Source organism: Phodopus roborovskii, unplaced genomic scaffold, assembly GCF_943737965.1.
Source record: "Phodopus roborovskii unplaced genomic scaffold, PHOROB, whole genome shotgun sequence".
Lineage (NCBI taxonomy): Eukaryota > Metazoa > Chordata > Mammalia > Rodentia > Cricetidae > Phodopus > Phodopus roborovskii.
The window spans coordinates 64,222-78,147 of record NW_026126566.1 but is presented as its reverse complement, the minus strand read 5'-3'; positions in this window follow the sequence as shown (position 1 = coordinate 78,147).

Here is a 13,926-nt window from a genome sequence, read left to right as displayed (position 1 = left end):
GTGTGTGTGTGTGTGTGTGTGTGTGTGTGTGGTGTGTGGTGTGTTGGAGGGTATTGTATAGTGAAGTGCTGTGCTCATGGAAGACAGAAATAGGTGTCACATTCCTTGGAGCTAGAGTTACAGGTTGTTTGCAACCAAACTCAAGTCCTTTTAAACAGGGTTTAACTGTGTAGCTCTAGCTGTCCTAGAACTCACTCTGTAGACCAGGCTGGCCTTGAACTCATAGAGATCTGCCTGCCTCTGCCTCCTGGAATTAAATGCATGTGCCACCACCACCCAGCTAAGTTTTTTCTATTCTTATGTTATATTTTAAATTAAAATATAAGTACACAATTTCTATTCTTTGTTTTCCTCCCATTAACTCCTCCCATGGCCCTTCCTTCTAACCACTCTGCAATTTCTTCCTTTTCCTCTCAAATTTAGGACTTGTTTTTTTTTCTTTTATTATTATTGGTAAGCACACATCCTCACTATCTATATGCGTATGTAATCTGATGAATCCATTTCTATTGGTGGTATATATTACAATTTCAGAGATGGTCACTTGTAAGAGTATGGTTTTTCCACCCGCCGCCCGGTCTTGTTCTGCCACTGCGCTGCCCCAATTAATGCACAGAGACTCTGTATTAGATATTATGCTATTGGCCAGGTACTAGTTTCTTATCGGCTAGCTCTGCCTTAGTTATTAACCCATTTGTGTTAATCTATGTATGTCCATGTGTTCTTCTTACCCGGAGCCAGCTGCCGCATACTGCTCTCTCCAGACTCTCTATCTTGACTCCTCCTTACTACTTCCTCCTTGTCTCCTAGTCCCTCCTATCTTCCTTTCCTATTGGCCAACAGTGCTTTATTTATTAACCAGTATGAGAAACATATACAGACTGACATCTCCCATCAGTCACTTGGTATTTGGTAACCAGTTAGAGGTTCTTACCTTGAAGAGGCTGGTTCTCCCTCTCAAGGCAGTCATTAGTTGCCTCTGGTTCTTTGTCAAGGGGTGGAACTATGTGAGATTCCCTGTTCCACATCAGTATGTATATCATTTCGTAAATCTTCAGGTCCTGTTTCATAGCCATCTCTAAAACAACAGTCTCCCAGGAGACTTTTGGGCTCTTACATCTCCATGCCCCACTTCTACTGTTTTCTGAGCTTTAGGTATAGGAATTGTGTTGAAGATGTTCACTATGGCTTGGCTCTCATGATATGTTGATCTCTGTATTGTGTCCTGTTGTGGTTTGTCTGTGATGGTCTTCATTTGCTGTAAGGAGAAGTTTCTTTGAAAAAAATGGTGAGATGCATGCTTTTCCATAAGCACAAGGCATGAGAAACCTGAATTCATATTAGTCAGAACAGTCTAAATGACTCCCCAAACAATATAGCCTTTGGTTGCCTCTCAATGGTTGAAAGTCAGTCCCTATTGCTGCAGTGTCTATTTAGTACAAGGAATTCAGTTGGTTCAAATTACATCTAACCTAAATGCCCCCTTACTTACTGTGTTATAGTTTCCAAAGAACCAGAAAGTACTATGCAAGCCACCAAGAGAAGAAAATGGTCAATTGTCCTGTCCAGCTCTAATGCCTGTCAACCACAATACTGACCAGCACAGCAAGACACCCATAAAGGTGCAAAGTGGCACTTGTATGTTGACTAAAACCTATAGCTGTCTAATTGTACTTGAGGCCAACAGAACAGGAAGGAAACAATACTGGGTAGTAAAAGCCTAGCCAATTACCTGGGACTGGTGAGGTCATGTGCTCTTAGTCCTGAGCCATCCCTCCAGCCCCACACCATCTTTATAGGTTCTTTTAGTCAGATTGAAGATGCCCTAAAAAGAAAATTTAAATAAAGAATACATTTAAATGTTTGATTTTCTTCTGTTACTGAAATAAGCATTATGGCAAATCTTATAATTAAATGAAAATGCTACCCTCACAAGCCCTTTCACGTCCATTTGACAAGAAGCTAAAACTCATACAGGACAGGTTTACAATAACAAAATGAAGAAGAAAAGCACAAAGGCTACATTGCACTAGATTTAATTTTCTAGATTGGTCCTATGGCTTGAGACAGGTTCTTTCACCTATAGGAACTCTATCAATTGTTCTTACCCTTGTGAACAAAATAGAAAATAAACATTGTCAGTTTTCCCAGTATATGCAGTGACTTCTGCACCTGCTCAGACTGTGTGCTCAGGGGGTATGGATGTGTCTGATGAAAGTCTCCTATGTACCACCAGATGTAGCAATGATTGTTGAGTTATTAATGAACTAAATACCACTTTATAAAGTGAAGTATTTACCTTTTGTTGCTGTGAGAAAACAGCATGAACAAAATGATTTATGCTATTTTGAGTTCAATTATACAGGGAGAGTCCATAATGTCCGGAGAGGAGTAATGGCAGATGCTTAGGGAAGGACTTTGAAATATTCATCTTTAGTAGCAATAGAAAACTAATCGTAAGTGGGGCGAGAGTACATATTCTCAAAGCACACTTTCAATGACATGCTTTGTCCAGAAAGGTCAACCCCCCCTCCAAAGGTTCTATAACCTGGGAACCAGGTATTCAAACATCCAAACCTAAGGAAAACGTTTCCCAACTGTTAGTATTTAGGCATCTATACTGGCCTGCCCCTGGGTTCCTGACAGGGTATTTCCTCAACTGCAGCCACTAATGAGCACCACCTGTGTGCAACCACTGCATTTCCTTTTAAAAGGGTTGCCTGTCTCATTTCTCTCTGTCTCTCTCTTTCTCTGTCTCTGTCTCCCTCCCTCCCTCTCCCTCTCTTCCTTTACCCCTTTGTTTCTTTCTGTCTTTCTTTCTCTCTGTCTGCCTCTCTCTCGCTGTCTGTCTCTTTCTGTTCCTGTCTGTTCCTTTCTCTCTTGTTCTCTGCTTTTCTGCCTGCCTCTTCCTCTCCTTTTCTTTTCTGCTGCTCCTGTCCCCAGAGGCTAGTCTCTCATCTCCCATCCCCCCTGTTCTCATTCACTTTTCCCCAATTTAAAAAAAAAAAAAACACCTCCACCTACGCTCTGTCCTATGGTATCTTTCTATGGAGTGAGGAGTTTTTAAATTACAACACTCTCTAGAACATTCATTAAGCAATGAATATTTGGAGAAACCAAACACAAACAAAATGCAAGCTCCCCAAAGAGATTTTTTTTTTCCTAGCAACTTCTGTCAGAAAGAACAACTCCAGAGAGTAAATGGGAGCCTATAACTACTCTGCAAAGTTGCCAGTAACCTTGTACATGAACCCTAAATAAGGGACATGACTCTGAAAATCAGTGAGACTAAAAATTAATGGAAGGCTGAGTGGAAAGCTCTGGCCTTGGACCAGCAGGATCACAGGCTTCCCAGGAATGTGCTATGGAAGAAGGAGTTTATTGCCTGCATGAGTTTGTAGCTAAGAGGCAAGGCCAGGGTGAGGTACTTAAGTGGGTAAGAGAGGCTTCTTGCTTCCATGCATGCCCTACTAACTTCAGTGTGGTTTTGCTCACATTGGTAAGATTACTGATCACCTAAAAGCACAGTGTTCCATTTCTTGCACCCTTTGGCACACAGGGGTCATTGCTTTATTACATTCTAGTCATATGATGAGGAAGATAGGTTTTCACTGGTAAATGAGTTCAGCTATGAGTGCACCCCCTGGAAACTTTAAAAAGGCAAAATAATAAAAAAAAGAATTTTAGAAAGAAAATACACTTTTTGGATTGAAACGGAATAATTCAATCACAAAGAACTCCTATTCTTTGACAGGTCAATTTGATTTGCCCCTCAGCCTGACAGTAGGGACATGAATGAAGAGCACACATTTCCTGCAGAGCACCCCAAGCTCTATACACCCCACACTTGGCAGTGCTTTATTAACACAGAAAGAATTTGACCAACTGAGAAAAAAGCCCCATTGGCAACTGTACAACACTCTTAGGAGAAACAAGTATCCCTGTGTATTTGCTCTTGGAATATTTTATGCAAATGTGTTGATGTATATGCACATGTTGGTGGGAGGATAAATGCAAAAGGATGAAGGTTCCAACAAATGAATATGTCGCATTGCTAAAAGCAACATATTGCAGCTTATGTTCTGAGAGCTCTTTGCTCACCCTGAAATCCCGAAGCTGAATGGATTCCGAAGGAATGCAATAAGGTATGGAATGGTTCCAGGTTCAGATGTGAACACAGATATAAACAGAGAATGCTGAAATGTGTGTTTGATGCCGTTGCACAATGTTGAGAAAATAAATTGGATGTTGTTCACGTTGCTAACACATAGACAGAACGAATGTGGAAGCACAGCGATCTGCTGACTTGGAATCTCATTTATCCCCTGCTGACTCATGTCATCTGTTTTGGCTAGTCATATGATACAAACATTTTATTTGCAAATTCCACCTCTGTGTTTCCATCAACTTTATTTAACCCAGCCTTTGAAAGTTGTCTCGGGCTCAAACACCCAGAGCATGAAGAAATTGATTTCCAGCTGGTTGGGTGAATATTTTCTGAGTTTGGCATCAAACCGTGAACATAAAAATTTTAATTATTTTATTAATGAGAAAATAAAAGAACATGCATCTTGCAAAGAATAGGCATACTGGAATATTTGTACAATATAAAATAATATTTTTCGACCTAAAAATGCTCAAAACATATGGGAAGTTGGCAGTGTAACAATTAAAACCATGACATTAACCAAAACAAGAACCATTCACACTACATTATAAGTCAGTAATGGATTAAGTGCCAAGAGCAGTATGGTAAGTTGCCATAGGAGGCTGATGGTGAGCATCATAAGCATAATTTTATGGGGAAGGCTCCTAAAGCACGTTATGATCAGTAGTAGATTTAGATCAGACCAGGAAATTGCAAATAAGTTAAGTGCATGGAAAAAGCCATTTCTACTAGTTCCAGACAAAAGAGCAAAGAGAAGACAAGACCACTATGTACTGTGAACTCACCAGAGCCAAAGTTCATTATTCCAGTCTTCTCTTGTTTGTACTAAAATGAAGATCTCCTATGGAGCTCAAGTCTGCTGTGTGAAGATATTTACACTTGCCCTTTTCTCTAAATTATACAACAAAATGATTGAAATTTCCTGGCCTAAGTTATTATTGCTGTTTCTAACAATTCTACTCTATAATAGAGTTAACCTACAGTGTCTTCTCTGAAATATATACAGTGTTCATGTAAATTGAAAGAATTAATATTGCATTGACTTGAAATTTCTGGTGATTTTGATCTGCAAATTTGGTTATTTAATGTATTACTAATTAAATAGAATATTTAGTCAACTGCCAACTATTCTCTCTTAAGCCAGAGAATAGTAAATGGAATTTATTATAACAAACATCTGTTGGAATTGATAGACAGATTGGAGAAAAGCTGATATGAAACTTTCAAAGGAATTACATTTGATTTCATTCTTACTGTATTTGTTACACGATCTCTTCACATAATTGTCTGCAAAAATAGGTTTTGTTTGGGATACCATCCTGTATGCTCAGCTTTAGGCTGATATACAGGAAGTGAATACATTCACACTTACAAAACACCATGACTTATCTATGCAGGAAACCATGTTTTGTTAAGAGAAATCTCTCAACCTTAAAGTCAAAGATATTCTGAAATCACTCATATTCTGAATTAAATAATACAAAGAGAGAACAGATTAGGGTTTCTAAGAGATGAGACTAAAAATGCTGACATTATAGATGTGTGTTCTATAATTTGAAGGTCCTCACACAAAGCCTGGGTGGATGGATGACTAGAACTGCCATAGTTACAACAGGGTGGATTTACAGAGGGCTTTTATGTCACTGTTGTTTTTTATTAAAAATGGTAGTGATTGATAACATTTCATATGTATTATGAATACAATTTTAAACTTGGATTTTTAAGAGACAAGATTTTTTTAAGACTGTGAGACTTTTGACATTACATCTGTCGTATATTGTGATATTAATATTAACATCATGGTATATTGTATACAAACAAGAAAAGAAAGGTCATAGTTTATGATTTGTGTGTAAAGGTAACTAGGGGTCAATTGGGATGGTAGATTTTTGGCAACTTGTCACAAACTTAGAGTCATCTATGAAAAGGGTCCCCAATTGTGAGAATACTTCCATCAAGTGGCCCCTAGGAAACTTTGCAGCACATTTTCATGATTAAAAATTGATGTGGCCAGCCTACTGTGGGTGTTTATTTTATCTAGTCAGGAAGTCCCTTCCATATATGCAGATTTCAAAGGCTAAGCAAACCAGTTAGCAGCATTACTCTATAGTGCCTGCTTCAGTTGCTGCCTCCAGGTTCCTGCCTTCAATGATGGACCATGTTGTGAAAGTATAAAATGAAATAAATCTTTTCTCCTCAGTTGTTTCTGGTTATGGCATTTTACCATGGTAATAGAAACACTAAGAAAGAAAGACAGGTCATGAGGATTTGGCCATAGTTTCTTTCTTGTATTTATTATGTTTCTTGAGGCACAAAGCAGCCCTAAAGGTGGAGACATAGAAGCACCTCTTCAAGAGCCACTCCCTCTATCTCTCAGTTTATTTTTCACTGAGCCTTGGGCACACTTGACACAAGCTAGCTCCCTAATCAAGAAGGACCTTGATAATTCCCTCTCTACTTCTCAGATATTGGATTACAGATGTGTAACAACACTACAGTTGGCTTCCAAGGCCTCACTTTTATGTTCATGTTTTGCTATGAAGTAGCATAAACAATAAAACAGAAAAGAATCAGGGAGTAAACAAAGTAGATAAGAAAGAAACATTGAAGAAAAACCTGGTATTGCTACAGTGGTACCACAAACAACCAGAACTATTGCATCCTGTTTTCTGAACCTCAGCCCTCAGACACAGTACAGTTAAATTCATTTACAAACGTATTGGTAAGATTTCTGCAGAGACTAATAATTGATGCTTCTGACATGTTACAGCTGCAAGCAGGAAGTCGAAAGTCTAATTAAGTAAACTTGTTCAATAGCAAGTGCATCTATTAGACAATGATACCAGTGTCATCAACTTGATGAATGTAGGAATCTTTCATAAAATATATGAATGTGTCTCTGACAGTCATTTGTCCCCAGATGAACAGGGTTATCTCAGTTTAGATATGAGATTAAGGCATTAAAACAAACAAACAAAAAAAGGCTTTTGTTTTCTCCGTCACATACACGGAGAGATCATAAACTGGAGGAAGAAGCCTAGTAAATTATAATGAAGTAAACAGCTACTGAAGTCAGCTGAGAATGACAGAGGCATAGGCCTGTACCAAGCCCCTATGCTAATCCCCATGACAGATCTCAGTCAGCCACCTGGTCTTTGCACTGATTTCGCTTGGATTATGAGAGCCTTCCATGTTAATTCCTATTATTTAAAAAAATATTTTACTATATGATTCTTACATTCACTCTACTGACTTTGACATCAGGGCCTCCTCCAGTTAGGGACTATTTAAAACAATACTCTTATAAGCCTGCTGTTAGGACTCTGATTCTGCTATCTTCCTATTCACTTTGGGGAGGGGGCGTCGGTTTAAGTGACAGCCTGAATTTACCCTTTGTAATTTGTTATGTGTATACTGTACTTAGTGGCAAGCAGTAAAGAGTCTTACAAAGATGAATTTAATTTCCCATGAGTGCCTTATAATAGTCATGGATTGATGCACCAGTTTTCAGGGTCTGGCATTCAACTCTCAGGCACTAGCATACACACTATTTCTATTTCCTTTCTTCTTTCTCATTATGAAAGAAATTTGTAAACATTCATGTTTATATATATATATATATATATATATATATATATATATATATAAACATGAGAGACAGAGAGAGAGTGAGAAAAAGAGAGAGGTGGGGAGATGTTAAGTCCTTTGCTACTTTTTATAATGCATTACAGATAGGTTTTATAGATAGGTTGGGGATTTTTAAATTATTGGTATTATACCTCATTTCTGTCTTGTGGGACATACAGCCCATTTTTATATGGGTGTGGTGATATAGACACTGTTCTGTTTTATTAGGAACCAGCAAGAACATGACCTGGGCTTACTCAGTTGTCGCTGTTTGTCTTATTGAGCCTGTAACAGTTCAAAGTTTTTGTTATATTTTTATAGACAAACTATTATTTTCTTTTATCAAGCTTGCTTCTGAAATTATACTTAGAATAATGGCATTTATTTAATTTTTTAAATATTAAATCTGGAAGATTTCATTAACCAAATTGTGTATGTTAAATTGTGTTTGTATTCATAAAATAAACATATTTTGTTACATATTTTTCTTTAGAGGTTAAATTTAGAAGCCCTCTGGAAACACTTTATTTAGTATTTTTAACCTTGTATTTCAAGTTATAACATTATTTTTTTCTGAAAATTACCTAAATTACCAAAGGACCACCAAGTATTAAGAAATATGCACACTACAATATGGAGAAATATAGAAGTCAAGAGAGATAGTATAGCAGTTGGGACTATTCTGCAGAAAACATTTTTCTTTCTTTCTTTTTTTTTTTTCTTTTTGGTTTCTTTTGGTAAAGGAGCTCCTAGGCCATAATTGACAAGAATTTCTTCAGAAGTTTAGTTTGTGTTTGAACATCAAGAGGTTTGATAAACAGTGAAACATTAATTTTGGTAGATTTGTGGTTTCCTGAAGGTTCTCACTGTGCAGAACTTCATAAGCAAATCCACCTCAGAGCATCCTGGAGAAAACATTTGGAACCTACTGGAAATAGGAAAAACATTTTGTATTTTCTGCTGTTTACCCTGAGAGCCTCTTAAGAATTTCTGCCATGTACCTCAGAGCCTCTTCCTGAATTTCAAGTAAGAAAAAAAGACCTCTTATTTAAAAGATAGTATATTTCAGGAGATTATGGTTTAGATACCTCACATATAACTATGTCTTATGTAAGAGGATAGAGACCTGAAGAAAGCAGGGCTTCATAAATATAAATTTAGCTCACCTTTTAAATTGTAAAGACCCATGCTTCTTAATGATGTTTTCTCAGGAGAAGGACAATTAAACAGGCATCCAGCCAGGCTGCCTACCCCAGAACCAGCTGACTTGAGAAGATGTCTTGAGGTGCATACATGGTAATCATGGCTCTTTACTGTTGAATCACATCTCTGGCTCCTGAAGATGCTGTCCTAGCTGTGAATATTTCAATCAGCCTTTGCTTGATTTTTTTACTAACACAAGTGTTTTCAGTCATTTTTACCAGGGTAAAGGAGGAGCACTTTCCTTGTTCACCAAACAAAAAGTCTGTGACAGGTTAACACCCAGATGTTTGCTAGCATGATGGACTGACTGCCGTGGTCAGTACAGGTTCACCCTTTCCTTTGCAGGAAGGTCTGCCATGACATTTTTTTTTCTTTTTCTGACTGGGCAAGTAAGAAGTTTTGCTCATGTCCCACTCTTTCTGAATATGTACAAGTCTCTCCCATTTGGTCCCTGATGCTACAATATTAGATCTTGTAATTTTTTTCAAGTGACCTTTGCCCACATCTGATCTGCACTGTATTTTTAGTAGCATGGATTGAGGTGATAACATAAAGGAGAGAAGGTGGCAACTGTTCTGGGAGTAGCTATGGAAAGCAGTAGCACTGATAAAGAATAATGGTAGTAAAGGGTGAGTAAGCTAAGGAGAATCACAAAGAAATGGAGAAAGAGGCTATGGGTCCTGATCAAACAAGGAATCCCAATATCTGCTTCAAGTATGAAGTTGTCAGGCACTGAAGATCTGAGAGCCGCAACAGTGCTATTGTTGAAGACACGGGTATTGTTGTTTCATATCCCAGAACTCCTGCTTGCTTCTGTAGGCTGGTCAGAATCCACAAAGAAGCTTTAACACAAGAAGGTGCTGCTTGCTGTTGCATGTACCTTCTCAGTTCTGCCCGCTGCTGCTTGCTGCTCCACATTGCAGGCTGCAGCTCACTGGTGTGTAATAACTGCTGCCTGCCTCCTGCTATTGTCCATTACTGCCTGCCACTTGCTATTGCTCATCACTTCCTGTGGCCTCTGATGCGGCTGCTCATTGCTGCTGCAAGCTGAAGATTACAAAACTGCCAAGTGCAAGAGCCGTATGTGTGTACAGGCAAGAACCATTAGCCTCTGCCTTTAGTGTCTAGAAACATAAATGTCTGGTTTCTGAACCCTGACACAATGACCCCTAGCTAGTAGGATTTGCAACTTGAACTCTCTGGATCTGCCTGTCTGTAAATCTTGGATGCTCCAACATTGTCACACTTTTTCCTTACTTACCCATGATTCCTATTCAGGTATAATACAATGACCACATCGACTAAGGTGCTAACAATATGACCAGGCAGTGGGAGGTGGGGGTCGTCAAGGGTGGAGGTGGGAGTTCATTAAATTCACAATAAATGTAATCTGAATTAAAGGTATCTAAAACCTTAAAAAACAAAGTGAGCAGAGTGAGCAACCATAACCTCAAAGCAAAAGCTACTGTTTAAGCACTGAAAAGACTACAATCACATTTTGTCTTTTTCGAGCTGAGACTGAAGTTATACAAGAAGTTTTCTTTGGGTGGTATGAAATCAGTCAGAAAATGATTTGGGATGAAGGAAGAAAACTTACATAGGGCTTTGTATCTTTCATTATGACTGACCATAGCAAAAACACTTAAGGACATCTAGACTTATATCTTTATGATATTTAATACAATTTCTTCATCTTACTAGTTTTTCTTCTACCATGCTACTTTTATGTCTAATCATCAACCTTAGAGGTTTGACCGTATAAATTTTACTATATGAAACCACATGGCAAGAAAAGGCAGGGCGAGAGGACAATAATATGGACAGGATACAGCAACATCCCTTTCTTCACAAAAAATGGCATTTTTACCTTACGTGCCTTAGGAAATACCTGCACAGTCACCTCCATCCCTGGGCTTCAGCTGCTCACAGAAATTGTCTGTCTTTGACCTGCTATAGACCGTGATGTTATATAGGGTTGGAAGAGGGGTACAAATGTCTGATTTTCCTTTCCAATAAAAATGTTCTGGCACTTGTGGGCTTCCACACATTTGTCATCACTTAGCACCCAATTTTCTCTGAGTGTTAGTGTCTTTGGTATAATCTGTTCACATCAATATGGTTTCGGTATGTCCTGATTGACTTTCTAGCACACATGACAAGCCTGGCTATCCCTTGTTCCTCTCATTGCTGACAGTGATACAATTGCTAAAATAGGACCTCCCAGAGGAAGGAATAAAAAGAAAAAGAGGTGAAAGAAACCCTTAGAGTTATAAATTTTATATACTGTGCCTCATTAAGGAGCTACTCAAGATAAAATCAATTGAAAATGTACTTTCCATTTACTCCACTGTGGCCAAAATTGATACAACAGAAGCTCTGTGCTGTTTAAAAGAGAAAAGGATAAGGATTAAATGAATACTGTCTCCAAAAAAGTTATGTTATTTCCTTTTCCTCTGGGTGCCACAGAAACTAAGAAACAAAAGCCCAGTGGGTTTTCCGGAAGTGTCCTGGGAAGTTCACATCTCCCAAAGAGAATCAGTCTTTCCACAGCAATGTGAAAAGCTATTCCTGTTTGCCACTCATAATTTCTCCTCTGTCATCCTCGGGGCCCTCTCTCACTGTCTCTTCTGCTTCCCTTGGAAACTGAATTTTTTTAGCTATTGTTTGGGCCCACAAATTCATATTATCTCTCATCTTGAACAGTGCCAATAAGAAAGAGCAAATTATATTTGTTCTCTATGGAGTTTCCCACTAACTGTGACTGATGAATGTTACAGGTTACACACACTGGAACAGTAATCAAGATGATGTTGGTATTGATTTTATACTGGTATTTTGATGTATTGCTTCATCAACACTTGTAATGACAAAATTTTCACATGAAAGTAATCCTAATTAATTAGGCAATTTGTACATAGTACTGTCTTTTTATATTACAAAATAAATGTTTATTTAGTGACTTTTTTCCACTTTAGGGATTATTTAGTTATGGGGAGTTTCTATTGATCAGTACCCTGAAATATAAAAGTGGAACAAGCAAAGGACTCTAGAAGCTAATGGAGTCACCTTGGAATGACTCCAGTCCTATGCATTCTGACCATTTTACTTTAATTTTTTACTTAACTTTGAATTCATGCTTATAAGCAAACATGTTCTTTTCTACATGACCTGCATTTAATATTGACTTACACACACATACCATTCTATTGTACCTTTTTGCTTACCATTTGGCTTAGTTATTGCATCTTATAACCTTTGCAGCCTACACTCTAGTAGGGGAAACAAATACACCATCAACAACAATCTGATAAATGCAGTTGAAATGGGCAGCAAGAACTCCTGAGCTTCTTGTAACTTGCTAGTCTGCTTTTTTGTGTCTCGCTTTGACACCAAGTCTCACTTTGTACTCCTGGATGGATGAGAACACTCTATGTAGACCAGGCTGTCTACAAACTCTTGAAACTCACCCTGCCTTTGCCTTCCAAGTGCTGAGATTGAAGGAGTGCCTCAGTCCCCCTACACACACACAGTCAGCCACCACTCTGATTTAAAAATACTGTGAAGACTGGGCTTTTGAAATAGGGTAGTTCCTTTATATTTAAAGAATACTGACACAGCATGCTAAACTCATATAACTCTAGTTTGTTCTCTGTTTTGGATGTATAGGTTTGCACAGAGATTAAAATAGAAACCTTGCACTACAGAACCCACAAATGTGGCTGAGAATCTGACCTATAGGTAGTACTGCTTTTTGTGTAAATAACATATGCACTTCAGAAGAGAGCTATTTTAGTAGGAGTTTATGCCTATGCCAAATAGCTCCAGCAGTCTTTATCATTCTTTGACTTCTCAGGGTGCATAGTTCCCCTCCAAAGATTCTGATATATTGGCTAATTTCACATTTAATTGCCTACTTGAGAAAGGATTTTCCACACTTTACTAAAGACTTATAAATTTTTATAGTACCATTTCTGAGCACTCAGAAAGCAACCCTAACATCAGAATATGTGGTCAGACTGCTAGATGACTACATTTATTGAGGATCTGGCCATGGGAATTAATATCAACACCTTTCTAGGTTAATGTTAATGGACCCTTCCTGCACACTAACAGTCATAGTTTCTGTGTCTCTCTGAATTAAAGTTGTCAGTAGATTTGATCTACAACACTGACACTAAAATTGGTAGGCAATAGAATGTATGGGTCTAGTTAAATTTTGTTTTTCCTTTTATCCAGTCCCTTTATCAATGAGGCAAACTTTGCATATAACATTATTGAACAGAATTGATAAATAACTTTTCATGTTAAAAGTCTCACTGTTTGTACTGGGCAGGTGACTAAGAGGGTAAAGTTCTTGAGTTCAATACTGACCTTTCATATAAAGGCTTGGTATGATTGCCAGTACCTCTAATGATATGTGGGTCATTGGGCCTCACTTGACAGCAGTCTAGTGAGAGAGCATGTCTCAGAAAGTAAAATGCAATGTCCTTGAAGAAGACAGTGTCAACTTCTAGCATGTTCACTGTTGTGAATACTATCCTTTGACCCAAACCACCATGGTCTTGGGATGGTCAGCTGTGTTTCATTACAAAATATTATATTACTTGTATTTTTTACTGTTTACAACCTCTATTGAGGGCCATTAGACCAATATCTGGGAATCTGAACCTACTGTCTGTCATATTTAACACTGCCTAAATTGCACATGGCCTGGGGGAGGACCTGGAAAATGTAGGATGCTCTTATTCATATGGCTTTCATGAAGCCCTTAGCCTTGCTGGGTAAGAGCTTTTTAAGTAGTGTCTGTGGAGGAATGGCCATCTACACACCTGTAAGTAGTCCCTCATCTATGCTCTGTAAGGAAGCCCAATAAACTAATTGGTTCCCCAGACTGAACTCTGACGGGGTCAAACCTTGGTTTGTTGTTA